This window comes from Stegodyphus dumicola, chromosome 6 (genome assembly GCF_044657685.1).
Source record: "Stegodyphus dumicola isolate Sdum_Otavi_A_Nest chromosome 6, ASM4465768v1".
NCBI lineage: Eukaryota > Metazoa > Arthropoda > Arachnida > Araneae > Eresidae > Stegodyphus > Stegodyphus dumicola.
In genome coordinates, this window is record NC_140773.1 from 203,025,378 (window position 1) to 203,052,377 (window position 27,000).

At 33.3% G+C, this 27,000-nt stretch overlaps 1 protein-coding gene across 1 annotated transcript in view; it reads right to left on the bottom strand.

The window, feature by feature from the left end:
• klu (zinc finger protein klumpfuss) overlaps positions 1-26,337 on the bottom strand; it is a 188,465-nt gene extending 162,128 nt beyond the window's left edge. The window contains exons 1-2 of the mRNA XM_085819368.1: positions 26,166-26,337; positions 19,763-20,002 (exon numbers count right to left, since the gene is read on the bottom strand). The gene's annotated coding sequence lies outside the window, so the exon portion shown is untranslated. The remainder of the gene's footprint in view (positions 1-19,762; positions 20,003-26,165) is intronic.
• Between the last annotated feature and the right edge of the window lie 663 nt (positions 26,338-27,000).

Below are 27,000 nucleotides of genomic sequence, written 5' to 3' on the forward strand. Positions count from 1 at the left end.
ATCCGTTTTGACCGCTATCAAATGCAATTGAACGATGGTTTTGAGTGACATCTGTACGTAAAGACAGAATAAAGGATTCTTTTTCTCAAAACGGGTTTCAGAAAGGATTTAAAATGGATGTAAAAGGGATTTTTTTCCCGTGACATCTGTGTTATGTATGTATCTTGCATAACTCAGAAACGAGTACCCTGAGAATCTTAAAATTTTGTATATAGGGCTGCTAGAACATGTAGTTGTGCACCTTCCTTTCTGGTTGCAATTGGCAGCACCGAATATAGCACCAAATATATATATATATATATATATATATATGGTGCTGCCGAGCTTCATTCAGTTTCTGCACTTTCAGTGTCTTTTTGCCGAGTGGAACCAAAAGTAAACTTTTAGTTTTGTGCACCAAAAATCTGCCTTTTTTCCCGATCGCCGAATTGCTTGTTTTGGGTTATTTGAAAGGGGCAATTTGCCCAGAGGGATACTAATTTCATTTTCGCATTCCGCGTTTATTGCTTTTTGAAATTGTTGAAAATAAAATGATCATGCGATCTCTGGCTACCGTGCGTTTGCAATCCTCTGATATGTTTTTCCTGGCGGGCCTTGCGATAAATGTTTATGTAAACAAATATTTACAATCTGGAATGTAACGAATATTTTTTTGCTTAGGTTAGTTTATTTATTCTTTTTCTGGGATTACCTGATAAATTATGTTTGGATTATATTTCAGTCTAATATGTTTATGCATGAAATGCGTTGTGAATAAAATAAGAAAAACTTGGACAACATAGTTTTCATGAGAGAATCACGTTTCTTCTTTAGTGTGATATAATATTATTATTATTTTTTGTGTGTGTGATATTGCTGTTGAACTGAATTTAAATGAGAAGAACATGATATTTAATAAATAACGGTAACACAAAAAACGTTAAAAAAAAGCCCCTTTGGGCGTAATATAAAATCTGAAAACCTTCAGATTTTTCTTTTTATATTTTTCTATATTTTTCAATTTTAAATAAAGATATTTTGAGGTTTTATGTATTTTTGCCTTGTTGCGAAGTGAGGCCTGAATTAATTGAATGAGAAATATATCTCTAATAAAATTCGAGGAAATAAGTTTAAATAAAATGCAGCAAAAAATGCGTATAATTTAATATTCCGTGCAAGGAAGTCGTGTGGTGTACACATCAGATTTTTTAATATTAACAATCGAGTTCCTGTGGCTGCAGCGAACTCAGTTGCAGTTTTAACTAACGTCAATTGGCCGTTTCCTTTAGCAATCGTTGTCAAATAATGGTCCTGAAAGAATGCTGTAATACGTTCCTGACCTCAGTCTGGTTATCTGCATGCATCATCAGTAGCTTTAAATCATTTTTAAATTCTTGACATAATGCTTTTGGCTACTTTTAGATCTTTACAGAGCTATGCCAGTATCCGTCCTTCTCTCAAACGTATTGAATTTCTGAAAATGCGTCAAATATCTTCTTAAGGAAATGTTCCACCTCCCACACGCTAAAATTTTATCCAAATGCTTGTTAAGTTTTGAAATTAGAATCTGATTACACCCCTTCTCTCACCTGAACTACGTTATAACATTGACTTTAAGCTTTCAGTTAACCACCTTTCACAGAATTTCACTTAAAAGAGTGACTATAAAGAACGTTTTAATAGTTGTTGCTTTAATAATTTTGTTACTAGTGCACTACGAGAGTAAGATACTGCACCACATAAAATGTCCTACATAGGCACTGTTCTTCAAGAAAGAAAAATTTGAATTAACAAGCACCTAAAACTGCAAACAGTTTCATATTAGAAATGAATGTAATGTTTATATTTCTGAACTTCTGTGCATTCGTTTTACAATTAAATGGATACTTAGCCAGGATGGGTATGTTCCCAGTTACTTGGGCTGCATTAATTAGCTCTCTTCTTTGGATCCTAAAATCTCTTCCTAAAATATACCTCATCATGTAATGATGTTATTGTTCATCTGCTGTAATATTTACTAAAGAGGGGTATTTCAGCATTTGTTATATTTGTTCGTAGGTTCGCGTGGAGCTGATTGGATTGCCAAGAATGCAACTAAAGGACAACTAATGTTCATGTAAATATTCCAAAATCGTACTTAAGAAAATATTCAAAGCCAAAACGATTGAACAATAGAATTATGATTATATGCCTTCTAATAAGTGAGATATTACATATAAATTCCTTCCAAATATATTTGAATGGATAATAATAATAAATAAGGACTTCTTTCTAAATTTTAACGTTACGCAATTTTTATGTAGGCATGAAAAGTTTAGTGTTTATCTTGAACGGTTTTTAACTGACGTCTTCCAGTTTGTGCTGTTGCGATCTTAGCTTTCAGCAAAGCGTCCTACGCTTAATATTTGATTACCCTTTGCTTAATTACGCAATAAATTCATTAAAATATAGATTGAAGTTGATTGGAATTCACTGACCAACGAAATTTCATGAATTTGTTTCCCTGCCTTCGGTCTGCCTTGCTTTTAATGACTTTGTTGACACTTATTTTAAATACCATAAATGATTTCTTTTTTTTTTTTTTTTTTTTTTTTTTTTTTTTTTTTTTTTTTTACCCCAAAGGGCGTTACCCCAGAAAGACTATTAATTTCATTTTGGTAATTTGTGGCGTTTCACTTTTCAAATTGTCGCCACCAAATATTATCGCTCTGTATTAGATTTAAAGAAATTAAATGATGAAGAATCTGCATATATGTATGTTTCTCGCATTGTGATAAAACAACGGTACCTGGAGACATACAGTTTTGAATGACATAATTCTACTACGAATATGGGCATTTGGAAGCCCAAATGTGAAATTTGGAATTTGTTTTATTATCAATTTCATATTTTGTAAAACATTTATGAGTTTTTGATTAAGAAACTCCATGACTTCAAAGCGAGCAATAACAACACTCTACGGGAAAAAAAAAAAAAAAAAAAGCGCACGAGAGTGTATATTGGAAATTCTAAAGATATGCTCTTTTTAAATTTACTTTGCGATATTACTGTTGAATTGAATTTTATGGTTTGAGGGCAAAGAACATGATATTTAATAAATAAATGTAACACACAAAACATTAAAAAAGCCCCTTTATTGTTATTAGTCCAGAAAGGCTACTAATTTCGAAACGGTATTTTGTGTCGATTCACTTTTCAAACTGTTGCCGCCAAATATTCTTGTATTATTATGTATTATATTTAAAGAAACTAAATAATGATGAATGCATGTTTCTGCATGCATGTTTCTCGCATTGTGAAAAAATAACAGTACCTAGAATCATCAAATGTTGAATAATGTTTCCTTCCAACCGAAGATAGGTGTTTGAAAGCCCGAATTTTAAATTTCGAATTTGTTTTATTATCTATTTCAAATTTTGTAAATTTTTAACGAATTTTTGATAAAGAAACTCGAGGATTTCAAAGCGAGCAATGGTAACACTGTACGAGGGAAAAAATTATGTCCAGTGCGCAAGACTGTGTTTTTGTTTCGCTTTGTTAGAGCGTAGCCCGGTCCACCTTGCAAAACAAAGTTTGCCCTATGACCTTATACGGTCATAGGGCCAGTGCGCAAGTCATAGGGCCAGTGCACCTACGCCAGTGCGCAAGACTGTGTATCGGAAATTCTAAAAATATGTTGTTTTGTTTTCTTAAAATATTTTATGATATTGCTGTTGAATTGAATGTTATGTATTTTAAGTGCGAAGAATATGATATTTAATAAATTAAGGTAACAGACAAAATGTTAGAAAAGCGCTCATTTGGGCGTAATATAAAATATAAAAATTTCAGATTTTCTTTCTTTCTTTTTTATTTTGTTTTTTAAATAATTTATATTTGATTTATTTGTATTGCTTAGAGTTTATGTGTTTTCCTTTGCTTACCTTTTGAAAGCCTCGTGTGATACTTTGTGGTGTACAAGAAAAACGTTTTTCCTTTTAAATTAAAAAAAAAAAATATATCCCGCATACTAATCTAAAGCTTCAAATTCCGTCAAATGAAATATAAAAGGAAACTAAATGAGCAATGAAATATTTTTATTGATCGTCATTTTATTATTTATTAATTAGTTTTAAAATTCTGAAAGAAAATTGCGCAAATATCGGGAATTCGATATTGCGTATCAGCAAAGATGATTGGACTAGCTGTGGCAGAAAATAGGGTCAGTATTGTTAGAAGACTCTGTATTAGAAACAGACTTTCAAATCTATATTATTACTTTCGAAAGAAGTTCATTTGATAAAAGTGAGTGCTCGCTTTTGGGCTAATAAATTTAAAAGGAATTGCATTTAATCATTGCTCTTAAAACCTTGTCTAAAATGAAAAGTTAGGCTTCTTTTTCAAGGTAAAATGCATTTGCATACTTCCACAAGAAAATATTTTTGTTGAATCAGTAATCCAAAAGGCAATGCTTCACTAAAAGAACTATGGACAACTGATCACTGAATGGCAATGCTTCAATGATAGAACTATCGTCTGGTCGTTGAATGGCGCTGTGTTTTTCTCAATGTTTAGTTGGACTCTTATTGACTCATGTAAGCCCCGTTAGTAATTCATTTGTTGAAAGGATATCCTCTGTTATACCGTCAATTAAAAAAAAGTAAGAAACAATATGTACCCGAATCAGTTTGGTATTAGTTGCTGAAGTCTAACAACAAATGGTATTACCGCTGTCGAACAAATTGTGCAAGGATCTTATTTATGATTTTAGAAATTGCAAGCATCATTACATCTGCAAAGATTTACAGCCGCTGTGACTGTTTTTTCAGCAATGATTGCATACCCACATCCGAAGTTCTTAATCAAAATCAAGCAAATTTCCTTGGCCTTTTATTGCGATGGCTTATCTTTAGATGGAAATTAGAACTTGCAACCCTGATCAAGATAGGATCAAACGCTTAATTAGTTCGAGAGGCCACTAGAATGGACGAATCTGATCAGATAGCTAGCTCTTCATCACCTGCGCAAATGAATATGTAAATTCTTCTCTTAGAGGATGTCATCATGTTGCCCCCTTCGATCTCCTACGTGTCCTGGCGTGGGTCGCCGCCGCCCCCAAACGAGGTTTGATGGGGGTGTGCACATACACCCTACTTGTCCGCCCGATCAAAAACCCACGCAAGGTATGTTATCGATACATTAAAAAGACCAGTATAGACAATCAATTCAGCAGCACCACACCCATACTCCATGACTTGCTCTTTTATGTCCACGAACCCGAAGCAGTCCAAGAGAATGAAAGAAAGAAACAAAAAAAAGTTCTTCGATCCAATAAAACAGAAATCGATTCTTGCGTAAGATTTCCCAGCTAATTAAATACGTTGAAAAATGCTGAAGGCTACGAAGAGGTAAGAGGGAGTCGGTGGTGGTGGTGGTGGTACTAGAAACAGGTGTTTGTAATCTGTAGCTTATAGCGCTTTTATCGCTGTCTGTAATTGCAGGAAGTGCAAATATCGACTACGATTATTTCTGTCGAGCGTGGGTTCGCATTTGAAGCTGAGGGACTTGACAAAAATTGACGTGGAAGGTTTTAATTTTCCATTAGCATTCTGAGTGACTATTGTGTAACCAGTTTGCGAAGATATTTCCTTGTTAATAAATTGGATTAATAAGCGTAATCGACGATAACATATTTTGAAAGCTGTCAGTTTTTTCGTTCGTAATTAAGCAAGTTTTAATGATCCTAATGGGTTAATTGTGTATGAAGGGTAGTGGTAAGCAATAGATTCGTTCATTGTACATGAAGAGATAAATATTGTTTTGAAGTTAAATGAGAAAAATGACAAGTACATTTCTTGACTAGATTTTTGATTCCATTTCATTTCCACTTCCATAAATTCCATTTCGTATTTTCGGTATTTAAGAACAGAGATACTATCGAGTTTTCCAAGAGCGGAAAATATGAAAAATCAGCCTTCGAAATCGAACGAAGGATCTTTCATTTAATAGTTCAAAGTGCTATCTAACACGTTACTAATGCGTATGGAACGCCTATAATTTCTGCCAACCCTAGATTTAAGGAGCGATTAAAGAAAGGGAAAGAAATCAGTTGACCAGATCAAGACAGTGATAAGTTACAAATGTTATTAATAATAGGCTGCGTATAGCTTCCACACAAACATTTGCTTATAACCTGCTTATTAGCCCAAAGGGCATTAGCCCAGAAGGGCTATTAATTTCGCTTTGGCATTTCGCGTCGAAAACTTTAAAAGTCTGAATCGCTTTTCTAATTGTTGCCACCAAATATTATCGCCTTGTATTATATTTAAAGAAGTTGAATAATGAACAATCTGCATAAGTATGTTTCTCGCATTAGGATAAAACAACAGTACCTAGAGCCATCCAATTTTGAATAATGTACACCTCCACCAGAATAAGAGCATCTGGAAGCCAAGATTTGGAATTTGGAATTTGTTTTATTATCTATTTCAGATTTTGTAAAGCATTTACGAGTTTTTGATTAAGAAACTCAACGATTTCAAAGTGAGCAATGGCAACACCAAAAAAGACTTTATCTCCAGCGCGCGAGACTGTGTATCGGAAATTCTAAAGATATGCTCTTTTAAATATTTTACGATATTGCCGTTGAATTGAATTTAATGGCTTAAGTGCGAAGAATATGATATTTAATAAATAAAGGAATAAAGGTTACTCACAAAACGTTAAAAATTTGGACGTAATATAAAATCTGAAACCTTTCAGAATTTTTTTCCTTTCTATTTTTTTTTTTTTTTTAAATTCACAATATTTCCTACAATTATCTGACCGTAAAATGTTGTAGACTTAATTTTCAACAATGCAGAGTGCTTCCCTAATTCCTCATAATTTATTCCAAGCACCTTCATGAGGAGATTCGTCGTAAAGATGACATTACATTTATGCAGACTGACCAGTGTTCGCAATTGCAAATGAAACATAAATGTTCTGGTACGCTTTTGAGGATCAGTTGCAGATCAGTTTTTAATTTTGGGGGTGGAAGAACTTCATAAAAGTGGCAACATGTTTATGCCGGTCATCTTTATGCAAGTAGAATTTTAGTTTACCGATATAGTGAACAAAGCAAACAACAATTCTACTTGCCATGTGGTGCCAGTAAGTGGTGTAAGTACCGGTTTATTATTTTTTTTTCAAGTTAGAAACACAAACATTCTTATGAAAAATTAAAAACTAAACCCCTAAAACATCTTTGTGAAGGTCAGTTTTCAACTTGTAAAGAGCAACTTTTATAAAAGTGCCGGCACCTTAACGATAAAACAACGCCATGCAAAAAGAATTTTCTTTTGCTTTACTAATCAAAGTAGCAAACAGAAAACCTACATGCATGGCTTGCGCACACACAAAGTTGACGGCATTTTTATGAAACTTGCTTTTTTCAAGTTTAAGAAAAAATCTTCTTAGAGTGCCGGCGTCTTCATGTTGCAATCCTCTCGTAAAGGTACCCTCTTGGCGAACTGTGACCAATCTGTATGATAATGCACTTCTCTGGCACACGTTGCAGAAAACGGAAAAAGTTTGTTGTTGTTTTCTTTACAATATATCTCACATGTTCTGCTTGAATATATTTGAGAAGGGTAATTTACAAATGTCTTTTGCCAAGGCGTTCTACAACTTGAACATTTCATCAGTATAAGTAAAATAAAAAATCCTAACAATTCACATTAGGTGCAGATGTTTATGGCTCTTCTTCAGTTTTTTTTTTTTTTTTTTTTTTTTTTTTTTTTTTTTTTTTTAATAAAAGGTTAGTTAGCATTGCTTAAAATTCTTCTTATTCATTGCAGTTTCGGCGATACAGTTCCAGCAGGTGCAGCTCATCCTGTAAGTTAGTATTCTTTGTCAACTCGCCTGCATTGAGGAAAAGTTTATTCTACAGTAGCAGGATTTCAGTTGAGGGGTTGGAGGAAGTAAAGTGAAAAAATTTTTTTTTATTAAAAACCGCTTAAAACTCTGATTACTTTGGTAACATTTAGTTAATTAGTAAAATTTGTTATTATGTAGACCATCCCTTGACTATTTTCAGATTAAATAACTTTGATGAGCGTTTCCCAAACAGTCTTCTGCTGGAAACCTTTTTTTTTTTAATGAACTAGTATGTTCTGCTGTCCACATTACTCTCATCTCATGCGAAAACACTTTTTTTAATCATACGTCACTATCACTATACTTATATTTTAAAAATGTAGTTGGCTAAAATTCATTTAATTTTGTACTGACGTAAAACAATTAAAATTAAGTCAATAGAAGGGAATTTACATTTGTTTTTAATAATTCAAGGCTACTATAGTTACGATAATCTTCCTCTTATTATCTAAAACAAATATTGATTGATGCTCATATTAATTGAATGGATGAGCCTCTCAACTCTTGCACAGCATTTTGATGTTTGGATGTATATTCTGCACAAAAAAAGGGGGGGGCAGCTATTTATATTCCATTCTGCTGAGCTGATTGACGAAATTTATTTTGCTTTTTTATGTCTTGAAAGCGTGACATATGAAATATATCAGATTTATATATATAGGACTGTTCAGCTATAGGTAATTTGACACAAAATCGGAATTTTCGGATAAGACATACCAATTTTTTTTCCATATTCCGATTCAAATTATGTCATAATGTTAAAGTTTTTTAAATTTCGTGAGAAATTTACCGAGAAATGTAAAAAATTTGTATTGACGCACTTTTTACAGTTGTGCCAAGTATAATTGACTTAGCGAAATTCTTAATTTATAGTAACCTATTTTCCTTTCCCTTCCATTGTGCATGAAAGGAAAAAAATTTGTAGTGTAACTGGAAGCACTCTTGGCGCGTATTCGGGAGGTCCGGATTTCTAATTCCAGCGAAGACATGGCAGACTTTTTTCAATTTTCTGACTTCGAAAAATGTCATGACTCTGCATACTTACCACTTCGAAAACAAGTTTCAAATAGTTACTTCCTTAGAGTTTTTGAGATGCAAGCATATGTCAATAATACCTCTTTGTTTACTATAAAATATTTTAAGGTTGGAAATAGTGAAAAATTACCTGTTTTATACAACTAACTCACAAAGTTTCCTGTCAAATTCCTTTGAAATTAAGAGCAGTCATAGTCAAGTTTCATGGACATTGAAAACACTACCTTGTAGACCTTTGCAGTTAACTGAGTTTTGAAAAAAACATGGCAGTTTATTTAGCCATATGTGATCAGAAAGAATTGATGTAAATTCTTGTTAATTTCGTTTATAAATGACAGGATAATTTTGGAAATATAGGAGGACCACTTATGTTCCATTGTTATGCATCGTTTATTCTTTCAAATAATTTTAACAAAGTGCCTAAACCCCATTAAAACCACCTTATTGTTACTTATAAGAAAATTTCAAAGCGCGCCAATATAGAAAATTCGCGTATACTTTGGGAAATTTTGAACAAAAGATTCTAGCTTTTTGCACGCATGACCAGAAATACATCTCCTTTAAGATGATGGTAAGAATTTTTGTGAATTATAATTCAAGAATTCTTTCAAAATACTTGTATTTATAAAAATTACTAAAAGTTAAAAATTTTTTAACTGTTTTCACTGGTAAACAAGGTCCATAAATTAACCATACCTTCTGCTTGGAAACTCATTTTAAGTCCAGTATCATTAGACAGTTCAGTTGCATAACTTCTTTCATTCAATGACAGTTTGTTACTTTCAAAATCCCAATGCAGGCTCGATGGGTATTCAGTAGGTCCGGAGTTTGAATCCCGGTTAGGACACTGCAAGTTTTTCACGAGGATTTGGCTGTCTGGTCTCCTCGTTCATAGCCGTCCTTTAAACAGGAGTATATACGGAATGCTCTCCCTCCTGTCCGCATGCCTTTGTAGTGTAACTGGAAGCACTCTTGGCGCGTATTCGGGAGGTCCGGATTTCTAATTCCAGCGAAGACATGGCAGACTTTTTTCAATTTTCTGACTTCGAAAAATGTCATGACTCTGCATACTTACCACTTCGAAAACAAGTTTCAAATAGTTACTTCCTTAGAGTTTTTGAGATGCAAGCATATGTCAATAATACCTCTTTGTTTACTATAAAATATTTTAAGGTTGGAAATAGTGAAAAATTACCTGTTTTATACAACTAACTCACAAAGTTTCCTGTCAAATTCCTTTGAAATTAAGAGCAGTCATAGTCAAGTTTCATGGACATTGAAAACACTACCTTGTAGACCTTTGCAGTTAACTGAGTTTTGAAAAAAACATGGCAGTTTATTTAGCCATATGTGATCAGAAAGAATTGATGTAAATTCTTGTTAATTTCGTTTATAAATGACAGGATAATTTTGGAAATATAGGAGGACCACTTATGTTCCATTGTTATAGAAAATTATACACTTGAATTTCTGTCATTCGACCACGAAGTTTGAGATTAGTATGCCTCTCTTCTCCATTTATATCACATAGTTTTGAAGGCTTAAATTGTCTCTGAAAATGGATAGGTAGTGTTGGAAATTTATCATTTTCCTTAAATGAAATTTATGAAAGACAGCAGATTTCTGCCTCGCATCCGACACTATCTACTTACTGAAGATGTTCATACGAAGCGTTCTGGAAAAAAATTGTATCTAAGCTGTCTGATAATTTTATCATCTTACGTATTTGAATCATTTGTTGGTAGAGTCTATTAGCTTTTCTGAAGCAGGAAATATGAGAAACTAGCGATACCCTCGCCGGGGTTCGAATTCAGGATCTTCCTATAGCTAGTCGGATGAACTTCCAATCACACCACAAAGGATAAAAAAGAGTTTAGGCCGGAATAATTTAGACATGTTCGTCAATTTGTTTCGCAACCTCTTGCAAGCGAACCTTTGCATTTGCCCCAAGCCTCTAGTACACATTTTGCGAGAACAACTGCACAATAAGAGCCTTAAGTTGCATTGCATTTGCAGGTTTCCTTAGAATTAACTCATCTTTCAACCGTAAAAAGGAAATCACATTGATTTATATCCGAGCTATCATGGACCATTGTCTTCCACACTGGTAACATATAAGAGACCGATGAGACATTACCATCGCTTTACACATCTCATACAGGAAATCAAGTACAGCATTTGTAGACTCCGTCTTGCATGAGCCAATGAGTGTGTAAAGGGGAACACGGTGTCATTTTCAGATGTGCAGACACTTGATGGGCGCCTTCGATTCTTCTCCAACATATAGTGCGCCACCTCGTGAATTCTTTTACTAATTTTTCCTCTTTATTTTTTCTGACACTAGGAAAATTTATAGCCCATCCTCCCATTTCATTATAAATAAATAATATTTACATTATTCATTATATCATTTGCCGTCCACCATTACCACTGTCTTACTGTATTAACATGTCTTATGAACTACAAATTCATTCCACAAAGTTTTGATTTAGTTTCATCATACAGAATCATAATCATTCATCATACATTGAAATCATACAGCCTTCTGCGCATGCACGCTTAGAGTAAGTACTTCTCCGTACACGTTGCCGCCCAATAGGGATAATGATTAATGACGTTGACTGCCATACCGAAGAGTCCGCGTTCGAATCTCGGAGAAGGCATGGATGTCTGTGTGGCATAGGGGCACTAAATATGCGGCGAGCCTCAAACGCACCTTCGCAGACATCTTCCATTCTTTTAACTACGGCTCGTGTTCGCAATGTCCACATTGCTTATTTTGCATTATTTCATTCTGCAGTTCAGGCTTATAAAATTTTCCCACAGCAGACAACGAATAATTCACGAATTGCCATTTCTGAAATGCTTCCATCTTAGATCCTAACGCCAATAATTATTGCTTTTTGTACGTTTGATATATCGCTCCGTTGAGTCATGACAATAACAACTGAAGTACTTCCCGAATGCCTACAACGCGGTTTTATAAACTCTACAAATATGCTACTGACATACTCATAATGTCATTGGTAACGCTGGCTTCAAACCTAAGATGTGGTCTCATTAAAGTAACTCGATATACATAATTACATATATAATTTGTAAAGATATAAAGGGAGAAGACCCTTAAATTAAGGGATTACCAACATTTATTTTAAAAGGACTTAGAAAGTAAAATCCTGCGCTATCGCTGTTAAAATTAAAAATTTTAATTTAAAATAGAATATTTAAATGGTTAGATTATCTTCCAAGAAATGTGTGTACTATTGTGGAAATCAAAATTTGGGATCTGTAATTTATAAATGCTATTTATAAAGCAAGCAGGGCGCGTATTCCAAAGGTCCGTGGTTCGATTCCCGGCGAAGGCGTTGCTCATTTTTCATCTCTCCTGCTTCAAAATAACCTAATGTCTCTACAAAGCAATTGTAATGGTTATTAATTCTACAGAAAGATACCGAATTATCAAGGGGAATTGGAATTCCTCAATACAATTATAAATAATTGAAAAGGGTAGCAAGGATCAAATACAGAAACAGCTAGAACATAATAATAAAATGGACTTTTCCAAACTTTATTCATGTCAACCCTTAACGGCATCAAGCATGCTGCTGTGAAAACGCCATTTTAAAAATCACCTCTTTTTAAGGTAAAAAGTAAATAAATTAAAAATTAATTTGGCCATTAATGCGTAAATAACCTTCTGTTGATAAGTCATTTATTTTTAACTTTAGAAGCTTTTATTTCATTTGCTTCCTAATATTTATTTCATTTGTTCTTAATTTGTTCTTAATTTTTTCATTTATTCTTATTTTAAGTATTGTACTGAATGGATATAATTTTTAGAAATGTTCCTTGGCGCTGCTGGCTATAAATTCGCCTTGTCACTAAAAATGCCGCCGGTACTGTTATGAAAGTCGTGGACTGTTCTTCAAGACTGAAGTCAATTAAACTTCATAATAGCGCCAGTATCTTGGGCATTTCACTAAAACTCCTAATAAAGATGCTCTGGTATAAAGGTTCCAGCACTTACACAAAGTTTTTTCCCTCACGTCATAAACTGATAGTGGTACCGATATACATTTGATTTGACCGGCATCATAAGGATGTTGGTTGTTTCTTATGCCACGGCATTCTAGGTAAAAATGGCTTACTTATATAAATGTGCCGCCGTGTTTATAATAGAGATTTCGCAAAGACAGAAACCATCATGAAGGTGCGGCACTTTTTTAAAGTTCCTTTCTCCAAGTTCTAAATTGAACTTCATAAAGACGCCGATACCCTTGTGTTTTGATGAGCAACAGCTAACTTGCAAAAGGTACCGGCACATTAGTGGGGGAAATTTCGCCAAGACAAAAACAATCATAACGGTATGGCACTTCATGAAAATGCTTTCGCCAAGTTCTAAGCTGAAATTCATAAAAGTGCCGATACTCATGAGCAATGGGTGACTCGCAAAAGGTGGCACCACTTTTATGATGAAAATTTCACCAAGACTGAAACTATCGTATCTACGACACTTTCATGAAAAAATTTTCTCCAACTTTTAAATTGAATTTAGTTTAAATATCACGCTGAATAACAATCAAAAACAAAATCCAACATTAAGAATCAGCGTAAATTTTTAAAAATATTTTGCAGTACTAGTTTCGATAGTTTTTGAACTACCTTGATTCCTAATGTTGGACTTTGTTTTTGATGGTTTTTGATTCTAAACTGAACTTCATAAAGGCGCAGGTACCCCATGTCTTGATGAACAACTTGCAAAAGATACCGTTATATTTATGCCGTTGTTCACTTAGATTTTCAAAGGAACATCTCGAAATCTTGATGAAGTTTGCATTCCTCATAGTATATACTGAAGTTCACAAGGGTGCCGGCACCTCTGAGTGCTAATGCTGTGGCTTTCTTGTGCTTTGGGTAACAATCGATCACATCACTCCCCATCGTCCCTGTTTTCCCTTTAAGAAACCTTATTGTACTGTCTATCAAACAATATCTGGACCAATGGAAGAGATTTCTACATTGCGCCATCGACGATTTTGATGACAGGAAGCAAGCAGAATGTTGAAATTAAAGTCTTGAGTTTAAAAAAATTCAGGGGCTGCATAGGGCGGCAAAAGCATCGGTCGAGAGACTGTAGCAATTTAAGTATCTTCAAATATTCCAATATCGAACATGAAAAGCATAAATAATGTTTTCTGAAGCAATTTAGGGAAGATCCCTCTGAAGGGTAGCGAGTTATCTGAGCTGTTTAGTAGGTGGACAGGTATTGATTGATGAGCAACCCCTTTTCATCCCCTCGATATCAAGAGCGAGGAGGTTGAAGAAGGGAATTGAAACAAGGCTCTCGGATTTTAAATGCAGCAGCCAGCGTATAATGTCTCTGATAGGTTTGTTCAGTGCACTTCAAACACGTAGGATTTAAGGAGTATTGAAAGCATCCTTATATGGCCAGCATCTTTTTTTAAGAACATTTTAAATTATTTTTAGCCTTTTTTTTTTAATATGTAGGTAATTCAAGGCAGCATTCAAAGAGATGTATTTACCTCCTTCCCCGAGAAAACTGGTCGAATTTCTATAACAGTACCTTTCGCTTTAATTAAGTTGCATAGTTATGTATAGAGAGGAGTTATAATGACACGCAGAATGGCAAAACGCACAATGCTTTTGGAGCTTTATTATCAGCATGCAAAATGACTTGAATTAGGTGGATGTTACAGTTAAAAATTCAAGAAAACCAATCAGATTTCTTCATGACTCATGACTCATGGGTGGAGGAAAAGGGCAGCCTCTGTAAGTCGTGAGATCAGAGCACCAATGGTAGAGGATTGACTTGGCCTCTACCATAACAGTAGTACCAATCAGATTTCTGTTAGACAAAATTATAATAGCCAACAGACCCTGAGCACACTTAGTTCTTCACCCGAACATGTGCTCCTCCAAGCTCGAATTTCGAATTAATTTTGAATTTATTTCATGTTTCGTGCGAATTTAAGGAACTTCTGATCAAAATCTCAACGATGAAAAACTTTGTGTTGCCATTCGGCAAAGTATAAGATATTTAAGTTTCAGTTTCAAATTTATTCAGAAAACTCCGCGATATAAAGGAAAAGTGTTGCCACTCGGTAAAATGCAATATATTTACCATTCGAACTGAATCGCGTTGTGGAAAACTGGCGGCACTTAGAACCACCCAGTTTTTTAACATATACAGTCATCCCCCCGAACATGTGAACCTAGAAGCCTGAATTTTGAATTTCAAATTAGGTTTTGTTTATTCCATATTGTGTGTGAATTTAAGAGACCTTTGATTAAAACTCAGATATAAAAGCTTTGTGTTGCCACTGGGAAAAGCGTAAGATGGTTATGTTTTCTAACTGAATCAGAACACCTAGCGATATAAAAGAAGTGTGCTTTCAAGTTTAATAGAAGAACTCAGAACAGTTTAACAGAAATCTGTTGCCACTGACCAATATAAAATATATCTATCTTCTACGCGCCAAATGTTCGAAATTTTATCAGAAACCTCACTAGTATAAAAAATATATCACCACTTGCAAAAAGCAGTATGTTTGTTTTCGAGTTCAGTCGTTCAGCCATTTAAAAGGAATGTATTGGCACTAGCCGAATTAATTTTTTTTTTTTATCTTTCAAGCGGTAGTATGTTATTCTTCGCCAAAGTTTAAGGTATTTAATTTTCCTTTAATATTTATTCTGTCATTAATTAACAAACTAAGCAGTTTTAAAGCAATAAACACAGATTATTTCAGTTATTATAAATTACTAAATGCACCCATAAAATAACATTGTCATAATTCCTTAAAACCATGGCATATTTTTTTCATTTCTTCAATTAGTATTTACGCAGCTGATAGCGCAAGCGGATAATATATAAAAACCATAACATTTTAAAATTCATATCGTAATATAATCTCTTGAATATTATTCCAAATACCCTGACTAACTTACGAAAGCTCTTACGGGTATTCCATAGATCTCGATAATTAGATTTTCTGCGCCATTTCTAACAGTTGTGTTTTGGGTCCTATTTGGCCGAACATTTTGTTTTTTCCAGTTTTTCCTTCCTGTTAGGTTACATGCAATCCGTAATCCCTACCATTCCTCTACTCAGATAGCTGATATCCAGGCTTTGCTTAGAGAGAGCGAGAGTCGAAGGACTATTCATATCTCCTAGATAAAGGCACATGCTGGATACCAAGGGAATGAAGAAGCCGATGAACTCGCCAAAGAAGCAGCAAGAATGCTCAGCCTGTGTCCATTCTACTACCTAGATCTCATCTCAAGAGAGAGATCTGGGGGAAGGCATAAAACAATGGCAAGAGGAATGGGATGCAGCTTCTCAGAGTAGAAGAGCTTATGTATTTTATCATAAAGTTTCCACTGATCGACTTATCTCGGCACCCTTTGTAACAAGATTTGTAACTGGCCACGGCCCCTTTCCAGAGTATTTCTGTAAAAGGGGATTTGTCTCATCTAACCTCTGTGTGTGCGGTGAGGCTGGTACTCCAGACCATTACATAACAGCATGCCCACTCACAGAGACGTGGTACATGCGGCTACCAGTTGATGATACACCATTTATGCACTTCTTCATTAAGCAGCCTGTTTTGCTCAGAAAACTAAAACTCATAATGGAAAAACTGCAGGCTTTGGGAAAGGACCTTTATCATGTCACCTAGTGCACTACAGACTCCTACCCAGTCTTCAGTACTAACTGCCTTATTCTTGAATGCCTCGTTGTATGGTACTAGTGCTCTTGCGCGGCATGTTAATGTGTTATTTAGTGTCTGTATGATGGAGCCACGTACATGAACACTCTAAAGTAACTAACTTATCCAAAGCTACTTTATATGTAAAATGCACCAGGGTAACTTATGTGTGTTTATTTATTTATGTATGTATCATTGTAGAACTGGCCTGTAACGAAGAGTAAAATGTTCAATTATTAGTATGGAATGTTTATGTACGTGCAATAACGTACGCATGTGAAAAACAAATATTATTGTAACACTTTATTCCCAGTGTTTAAACCTAGGGGCACATAAAATGCACCATGTTAATGTTTAATTATTAATGTATAATATTTATGCAACAGCTTCAGTGTGTGCATCAGTATACAATTATTGTATTGTAAATTGCAATTATTGTAACATGTTTAAATATAGGTTTAAAATGCCTAAATTTCAATAGATAGCACCAACAAAAGTTTCTATTAAGCTCCTGACGCAATGCTTCTGGGGCGCCAAAGAATTATCGCGATGTACAGTTGCGGATTCTGGACGATATCCGAATAGTCCTAGTAAAACTCCCCGGGTGTCCGGATCAGCTCTCACCTGTCACCTGTTAGGCTACATTTTATAGAAAGGACGCTTTTGTGCTATACTCGTATTTCTTTACGTAAAATGGATTAAATAAGGAAATAAAAATTATTCATAAGGTCAACGATTTTTTTTAACTTTATCAAAGGTATAGGAATTAGAAATATAAAGAAACAATTGAATATATGAATACAGTTTCACTCCCCCCTTCTTCAAATTCACTAAAACGTACACACTGCAAAAAGAAAATGGAGGGGCAGCTCTACATTTCCCGTTCTACTGGGACGATTTACGAAATTTAATTTTCGTTTTTCATGACTCGAAAAAGCGACTTTAGACATATATCAGATTTACACAAAGCATTGTTCTGAGATATGTATTTTAACACAAAATCAAACTTTTTTAAAATTACATTCCGTTTATTTTCTGTATTTAGACTGTACGACTGAAATTATGCCTAAATAATACATTTTGTAAAATTAGCTGAGAACTTCCCCCAAAATTAAAAAAATTATCTTGGCGCACTTATTTCAGTTTGTGCTGAAAAGGGCGAAATTCTTAATTTATGGAAACATATTTTCTTCTCCCTTTAATTGTGCATGACAGAAAAAAGGTTCATTGTTCATTATATCAAATAATTTTAATAAAGTGCGTAAGCCACATTTGGCGCTGTTATTGCTTATAACGAATATGCCAAATTTTAAAACGGGCTAATATATAAATTCACGTATATCTTGGAAAACTTTGAATAAAAAGCTCTAATATTTCGCAGGTACGCATAGAAATACATCTATTTAACAGCAGTATAAAATTTATACCGTTAAACAGTTAAATTTATATCATTAACAGTATAAAACTTATACCGTTAACCAAATATTAACGGTATAAATTTTATAGGTTATGACTCATTTTTTTTAAAAAACTTATAAAAATTGCTAAAAAATACAAATTTTTTAAATAAATGACAAAAGTATCTACGAATTGTATTTGGATTGAAAACTTTCGAACTCTGAAAGAAGGAAACACACAACTTCAATAAGAAAAAGGCATATTAAAAATTATATACCAAATTTAACTAACACTGAGGAGCTAAGATTTTGAGAGCTAATTTTTTTAAAAACTGCTCGTTTGATTTTTACAAAACTTGTTACTTTTACAAAATTTGATTTGTAGAATCGAAAATTGGTATACCATTTCAGAAAAATCCGGTTTTGTGTCAAAAAAATACCTATATTTGGAGAACGCTTATATAAATCTAATGTATATCTTAAGTCGGGCTTTCGAGAAGTAAAAGACGCAAGTAAAATTTTGTCAATTAGCCCAGTAGAAGGAGAGATATAGAACTGGCTTTTTTTAAAAAAAAATTAAATTAATTTATTTTTTAATTATTTATTTATTCCCCCCCCCTTAGCTAGAGTGTAAATAACAGAGTTATTATGTAGAAGCCACAAATAAAAATTTTCTCCCAAATTAAATCATTTTAATTCTTTTCAAAGCTTTTCCTCAAATGATTTTTCAGATTCGCGATTTTGGTATGGTGGTACAAATGTAGCATTTTCTTATTAAATTCCAAGCTTCTATCTCTAAAATAATTGATTCATTGACGTAAGATTCTTGTAATGTTAATCATAATCATATTCCCCTGCTTGAATAATTAGATTTCATATAAATTTTTAAAATTTTTAAAGTTGGCTATCATGTGATTTATAAATCGTTTGAAAGCATGCGATTTATAAATCGGTTAGTACATACAATATATGTAATAATATATATAAACGCAATATATGTAACGAAGCAAAAGAAAATTTTAGCCTTGATCTTCTAAATGTACATTCTAATTAAAAGCTTTTTAATAAAATTGAAAAGAAGTTTTTTAAAGAAGAATAATGGTTAAATTAAGAATTTTAGAACTGAATCTAATACTTTGAAGAAAGCAGAAATGTACGCTTTCAAAAGGAGAAAACATATGAAATAAGATAATAATGAAGTCATTAAAAATAATAGTAAATAACAAAATAAATACATAAAAATACAGAAATAAGGAAAAAAATTAAAAAAAAAAAAAAAAAAAAAAAAAATTCCCAAAACAAACTATTGTTTTCGGTTTAATATTTAATCATGTTTTGAAATTTTCTTCATCCAAAAAATGGTACATAGCGTTATTATTTATTTATTTATTTGGTGCAAAGGAATTTGGATTCTAAAATTTTTAATTGTTCCATAACTTTATTAAAAATTCTATTTAATTTTACATAAGGAGATACAGGTATAGTTTATTTTTAAGCACTTGTTATTTACTGTAAAAGTAAATATAATATAGAAATTCTTAAAACGTGTGTTCAATTTTTTCAGGGGTTTCCAGACGTGCCTTAAGAATGCAATGAATCATTCTTTGTTATTTTAAATGCAATCAATCGACACAAAAAATGATGCATTTTTTTAATGCAGCGGATGGGATATTAGAAAATTAGACAATTAAAAAACTTGTTGCTGCTATGGGAAAATGAAAATCTTACCTTGATGTCGGAAACTTCTCAACTTTCGCAATGCGCGCGCTGGAATCACAGGGTTACCAACGCCGCGCCAAATTTCGCCTCGAGTCTCGCCAAGTTGCAGCCAAGAGTTTCAGGGTCACTTCGAATCGATAGCAATCTGGGGACTGACAGAATATTTTCTCTCGCGTCTTATTTAATCCTCGGGCTCGACATGTTAAATAGTTAATTGTTAAAGCATCTCCAGAGAAACAGATTTTTGTTCTGTGGGGAAAAAAAAAGATTAATATGTCAGGAAATTTTCTTTTAAAATGCTTTAAACATGAGTTTTTTTTTTTTTTTAATTTCCAACTAGGAAGTTAATGCAAAAATTACTATTTTATTTAACTAATTTATTTAATAATTATTTTATTTAATATTTATTTAAAAATTACTATTTTAAGAGATTTCATGTTTTAATTTTGCTACTGAAACTTTATACGGCATTTTATTTAGCATTAATTTTATTAGCAATTTATACCGCAAGTGCACAGCCAAATGTTGTTGCAGTAGTTCTGTGTATTTAATTATGGCAAAGCACACTAGGGCTATCTGCCTAAGAGGAGGGATGCCTTTCGTGGAGGACTTTCTAAGGGAAACTGGCTCGTATACACGTTACACATGGGGAAAACCACGAAAACACCCATGCAGCCAGCCCGTTCGCTGGATTCGAACCTCGGACCGAACTACCAGTGTTCAGCGACTTTACCGCTCGGCCGCTGGTGGGCCTGCAGTAGTTCTGCTGAATTACTTCAACACAGTGGTCTTTAAACAGAGTTCCGCGGAACTTCAGGGTTCCGCAAGTCAAACCCAAGAGTTCCAATTAAAATTCGACGAAGAAAATGATATGCAATGTTTTGCAAAACTAAATAGTTTTCTAATGGAAAATTAATTACGTTTAGACAAGTGTTAAAAATAACATAATGGAGCACCTTTTTCATTTGAAGAAAACTACAAAAGAATATTTTCCATAAGTGAAAGCAAAGTACGACTTCATAAAAATTCGCTCGAGTACTACGATAAATCAGAAGGCTTGCAGGAAACGGGATAACATATCGATATAGCAATAGATTCTAAAACCTAAATTTAAGCAAGAGCAGCTCCTAAATTTTTGCTTACAGATTCATGCAGAAGTACCCAAAATTTCTCACGCGGCTATAAATATTTTCATGTCATTCGGGGCATGAAAATGTATTTAAGTGAAAAATCTTCCTCGACGTACGGGGCAAGAGAAGCAAAATATAGAAACATATTAGATGCAGAGTATGAAATGCGATTGCAGATAGCATCAATAGAACTACACATTTCGATAGTTTAAAAGGAAAAAAAATGCAAGCACACCCCAGTTACTTCTAATGGTTTCTTGAGTCAACGAAATTTGAGGATCACTGTTTCAACATAATATTGTAATAATTTAAATTAGGGGGTCCAATATTTTCCTGAATGATATGAGATACATATTCTCACGTCCTACCATCCCATACACATACATAATAAAAATATCAAATTCGAAATCTGTTATCTGACAATTTCGGATTACAATTAATTTACTTTTAATCTGAAAATTAAAAATATATATATAAAAATTACTTTAAAAAAAAGAGCTCTTTTTTACCGAGGTTCTGTAGCCTGTATTCTGCTTTCCGAAAACCTCGTATGAAATACAACAACAACCCCCCCCCAAAAAAAAATACTGACAAAAATTACCAGATAGGTCTATTATAAATTAAACATATTTAAATTTACATCAGTCAAATATATTATGGACAAAACAAAATAAAAATATGAAGTGTACTTATTGCTTTCAAATAGCTCATTTTTTTAATCGATAATACACTGATTAAATCTGGTTTTGTGTCAAAGTACCTATGTTATAACAAAGCTATACAGGGTACTACAAATGGTCATGTCCAAACGGTACATATGATTGTGTCAGGTCATGAGGAATCAGAATTACATAGAAATCTCCTTCCTAAATATATGGGCCCACCAGCGGCCGAGCGGTAAAGTCGCTGAACACTGGTAGTTCGGTCCGAGGTTCGAATCCCGCGAACGGGCTGGCTGCATGGGCGTTTTCGTGGTTTTCCCCATGTGTAACGTGTATACGAGCCAGTTTCCCCTAGAAAGTCCTCCACGAAGGCATCCCTCCTCTTAGGCAGATAGCCCTCGAAGCTTTGCCATAACCACATACACACACCTTCCTAAATTTAAGCATGCCAGCGGCCGAGCGGTAAAATCGCTGAACATTGGTATTTCAGTCCGAGGTTCGAGTGCAGTCCCAGGTTCGAATTCCGTGAACGGGCTCACCACATGGGCATTTTCGTGGTTTTTCACACATGTAACGTGTATAAAGAGCCAGTTTCTCTTAGAAAGGTCCTCCACAAAGGCATCCCTCCCCTTAGGCAGATAGCCCTCGAGGCTTTGCCGTAATCACATAAGCCAAACAAAACCTTTCCAAATATAAAATTCGTTTTCTTCTGATGCGAAATTGTTTAATGTTCTTTTGTTTTGTCGCAGTATGTCAAACAAGTTCCTCAAGAATTTTTAGAAGCACAATTTTTTTACTTCCTTGTACGAAGTAAAAAGGAAGAATTGTAATCGCGAAAAGTTTCGGGCAGCATATTTCAACGAAAATATCCATTTTGACCGCTATCGAATGCAATTTAACGATGTTTTTGCGTGATATCTGTACGTAAGGACAGAATAAAATACTCTTTTCCTTCAAAAAAATTATAAAACAGCTTTAAAATTAATTCTGAAGAGAATTTTTCGTCGCGTCTGCACGAACGTATGTACGTATGTGCGTACGTACATATCTCGCATAACTCAAAAACGAGTAACCTCAGAACGTTGAAATTTTGTATATAGGACTGCTATAACATGTAGATGTGCACCTCGTATTTTGGTTGCAATCGGCCCAACCAAACATATGTAAATATATTTATATATATATATCCACTCATTTATTATTGCCAATTAAATCATGCATAATTCTTTCTGGAATTTTTTCGAGGAAATAAGTGTTTAGATTTACTTCGTAATTTTTAATATAGATATTTTGAGTTTTTATGTATTTTTGCCTTCTCGCGAAGTAAGAACTGAATTAATTAAATGAGAAATACTCAATTGTCTGTGAAAAACTGTTTCTTTTTTGTTTTGTTTGCTTAATTTCTTTTATACATCATTCTAGCTTTATTATAGTATTTGAATAGAACATGTGGCAACGATTAGATAATTCTATTCTTTAAATGATATAAATTTTGTGCATTATGATTTATAATATGAACGAAATATATAAGTTCACTGTTATATAATTATTGGATTATATAACAGTTAACTTAGTTTCCGTTATATAATTAGTATATAAGTTAACTGTTATATAATTATTAATACTGTTAAGTGAATCTAGCGCCAGAGTGTCTCTATGGTAAATAAACACTAGAGTGAATTTTAAAGAATGCATTAATTCTGTTGTGGTTTATGTGCTGTCGGCGAAGTAGATTTAATTCAATCCAATAAGTTTAAATAAAATGCAAGAAAAAAAAATGCGTATAATTTAATATTCCGTACAAGGAAGTCATGTTGTGTACACATCAGATTTTTTCTTCTGCAGAAGAGAGCCGTACACCAGATTACCTTTGAAATCGATTAAAGTTTTGTTCTAAAATACCCAAAATATCATCCAAAAATCACTCATAGAACGAAAAAATGCTCAGAGAGAGACGCGAATTGCATATCCTTTCCACATTTTAACCTTTTTAGAGCAATTGGTCCTAAGTTTGTTCCGAAGGTCTCCATTTTTTTGGCGAGAAATTCGAACTCTTCTAGATAACGAACATACCTTGATGAAGCGCTCCTTAGAGCTCCGAAACTGATAACAGAACTTGTTTGGCGGTATTTCTGTTATGCTCTCTATCATCGCCCGGAGCTAGCTGGTAAAACCACGGAACAGACAGCGAAAAAATAAAGCAATATGAAATAAAGATAGTTTAATGATAGTAAATTTTCAGGAGCGAATAATAAAAACAATGAGAATAAATGAGAGAACATATACAATTGAGAAAACAAATACATAAATATAATATTGTTGGAGTTTTATTAAAGCTGCGCTTTCTCTTCCACAAAAATTTCTTTAATATATTAAGCAATCGGTAGCACAGTTTACTGTTCAATATTAGTATTAATCCTTAAAATGTTATATTTAAGCTGCATTTATAATTAATTACAATAGGCATATTACTTATTTGAAAATGGCAAAAATGTGAAATTATATCAAAATTAATAGTTACTAAACAAAATAAAATAAATACAACACAGAATGCAATAAAACTTTGCTGGACAAGTTACTCGCTAAAAAAATAAACAAATTACTTTTTAAATTAATTTTAATTAAAATATTTTTTAATAATTTTTATAAAATAATTTTTTAATAATTTTAATTTTTAATTGATTTTAAAAAGTAAAATTTCTACAAGTTCATTTAAATATCTCACAATTCTAAGTAGTCCATATAATCTAAGTTTAATTTAAGTATGCATACGCATCACAACAAAAGTGTCATGTTAACAAGATGAAAATGTAAACACATCGGTAATATACACATATAATTTATTTTCGTAATACTTTGTTATCATTGAAATGAATTGTTTCAAAAAAAAAAAAAAAAAAAAGTAAGCATGTTAGGAAATAAACAAAGCTTAATTCCGTCATTAATTATGACAAAACAGGCCTTTTCAGTGGCCGAACGGTTAAAACCGCTGAATGCTGAGAGTTCACCGTGTTTGAACGCAAACAAAGTTTCTAGTACCATGGTTAGTTTCCGTGGTTTCCACGTATATAACCTGAATACGAGTCAGTTTCCCTTAGAAATTCCTCCGCGAAAGTATCTCTCTCCTTACGTAAATAGCCCTCGTGTGCTTTACCATACTGAAATAACCTGACATATGACAAAGTATATGGAGATGTCTGTCATAGAAAAAGGAGTGTTTTCGTAGATGACTATCTAACAGGCTGTTGATCGTAATAATTTTAGAAAATAATAATAATAAAAAGAAGCACGTATATATAACTCGTTTCGTAGGAAATCGAGCCACTGGTGAACTACCAGTATTCAATGAATTTTAAACTTTTAGCTACCAATGGGCTTAACTAATACTGAACCTAGCTCCAAAGCCCCGTGATTTTTTCATCTCAATCACATAAAGATTTTATCATATGAAAGTCAATTTAAGATGCATACATTAAACACATTTAAAGTTTAAGCTTAAAAATATTATTTTACTTAAAGATTTCTATTGTCATAAATATATTTATATATATATATATACAAAGAGAGAGATTATAATGGAATTTCAAGATATAAAAATTTTCATTTAAAATCCTACTCATCTCAAGACGAATATGTAATAACACTAACTAGCCATAATATAATTTTTTTTTCTACCTTTATTTTTTTTCTTCTCCCGATGAAGGCTCATTTTAAATTATGTAATGCAGAAATTATATATTCTCGAAGAAAATGTTCTAAAATATAATATTAATCCTTTCCACCCTTGTAAATATATATACATATATATGTCAAAATGGTTTGTGTTTAAATTAAAAATAAGTTTGAAAAAAAAAATTTTTTTTCGAATTCAGGTGTAGTATTTAATTGAGCGTGCAATGCGTATTAAATTCATTTAAAGAAAACACGCGTTTATAGTTAAAAATTCCACTTGTGTAAGAAATAATTCCTATATTTAGTAATGCCATTAATAATAATTCTATAAAAATTTTATTCACTATAAACAAAGCGAAGCAAATTGAAATGATCATATACATTGAAATGATCATATACATCAAGTCATATTCTTTTTTCAGACTTCAAATAATTTTACTACAGTTATATCAATTACGATGTTTCCCTTAATGTCTTTGCATATTGTTCTCAACAAATTTCGCAAATAACCTTGAACTGCATACCATTGCATAACAAACTTAAAGCATTTTTTAAAAGCAAATAAATACATAAATAAATGCATATTATATTTATTACAAAGCAACATTTAAAGCTCGAATTTATATCAAAACTGAAAAATAATGTTTTCAGGTTGACATTTTAATTGGGTAGCGAATCATGCACTTCAGCTTTCCCGCTAATGGGAAAAAAAAAAAAAAAAAAAAAAACATTGATAGCACATGCTGCTTCGTCACTGACCCCATTGCCTATGCATAAATTCTTGTAGCTTCACATAAATGCAAAGTCTGCACATGTTGTTCACACGTTTAGCCAATCTCGGCAATTGTGCTAATGACCTCTTACGAGCTTTTTACTGAGAACTAGAAAAGATTACTACAGGCTATGGATATTTTAAGTACCCATACCCCCATGCAACCGTTTGCTTACCTGTGCAATTTCGAAATAGGCTTTGCTGCTGAAACTTGGACCGCGCAACACCGAAGCGCGCGCTCTTGCACCTTTCCCGGTTCTGGTTCTAAAAGGTTTCGGTTGCAACCGGCTTGCCGGATTATATCTTGCAATTATAAGATAAAATTCTAAGTGTACTTCTATACTGCGTCGCGAGGCAGCACGCGCGTTTCCCCGGGACCCCGCGTTACCATAGAGACGCAATGACGCAAGCCTGAGATGGGGTTGCCATGGTTACCCCGGCAGCTCTAAGTAAAAGGCGCGAGGAAAAGCCGTCTATCGATGAGAGAAGCGCCCGTTTTCAATGTCAAGGTTGACAGCGGCCTAGACTGAGGTTAGTCTATTAGGCGGGGGAAAAGGAGAAGGGGTATTTTCCCTGCCGAGCCGCGGAGAGTAGGGGAAAAGTTTCCGCATTTTCTCTTTTACGGATTTAGTTACATTTGAGCGTGGAAAAGGCATTTGGACAACATAAGTCTTCTAATTAATTAAAATTCGCTCACTATTTATTTTATTCCAGATTTTTCAGTTCAAAATTTAAGGTAACTACAAAACACCCGGCAAATTATTATAAATTTTAATTCTAATATGTCATTTGAATGTAATATTATTACGCGCAGAAAAATTAATTCGCTATTCCATTTTAAAGATAAAATGAAGTGGAAAAAATTAAATAAAATAAAATACTGTTGCAACTTTTTTTTTAATCTTTTAACTTTTGTTACAGTGTAGTATATAGGTTTACAATAATAAAAATTTATACAACTAATGAAATTTTTTTTTAAAGCAGACGGATTTGCAGCCGAAGGTATATAAC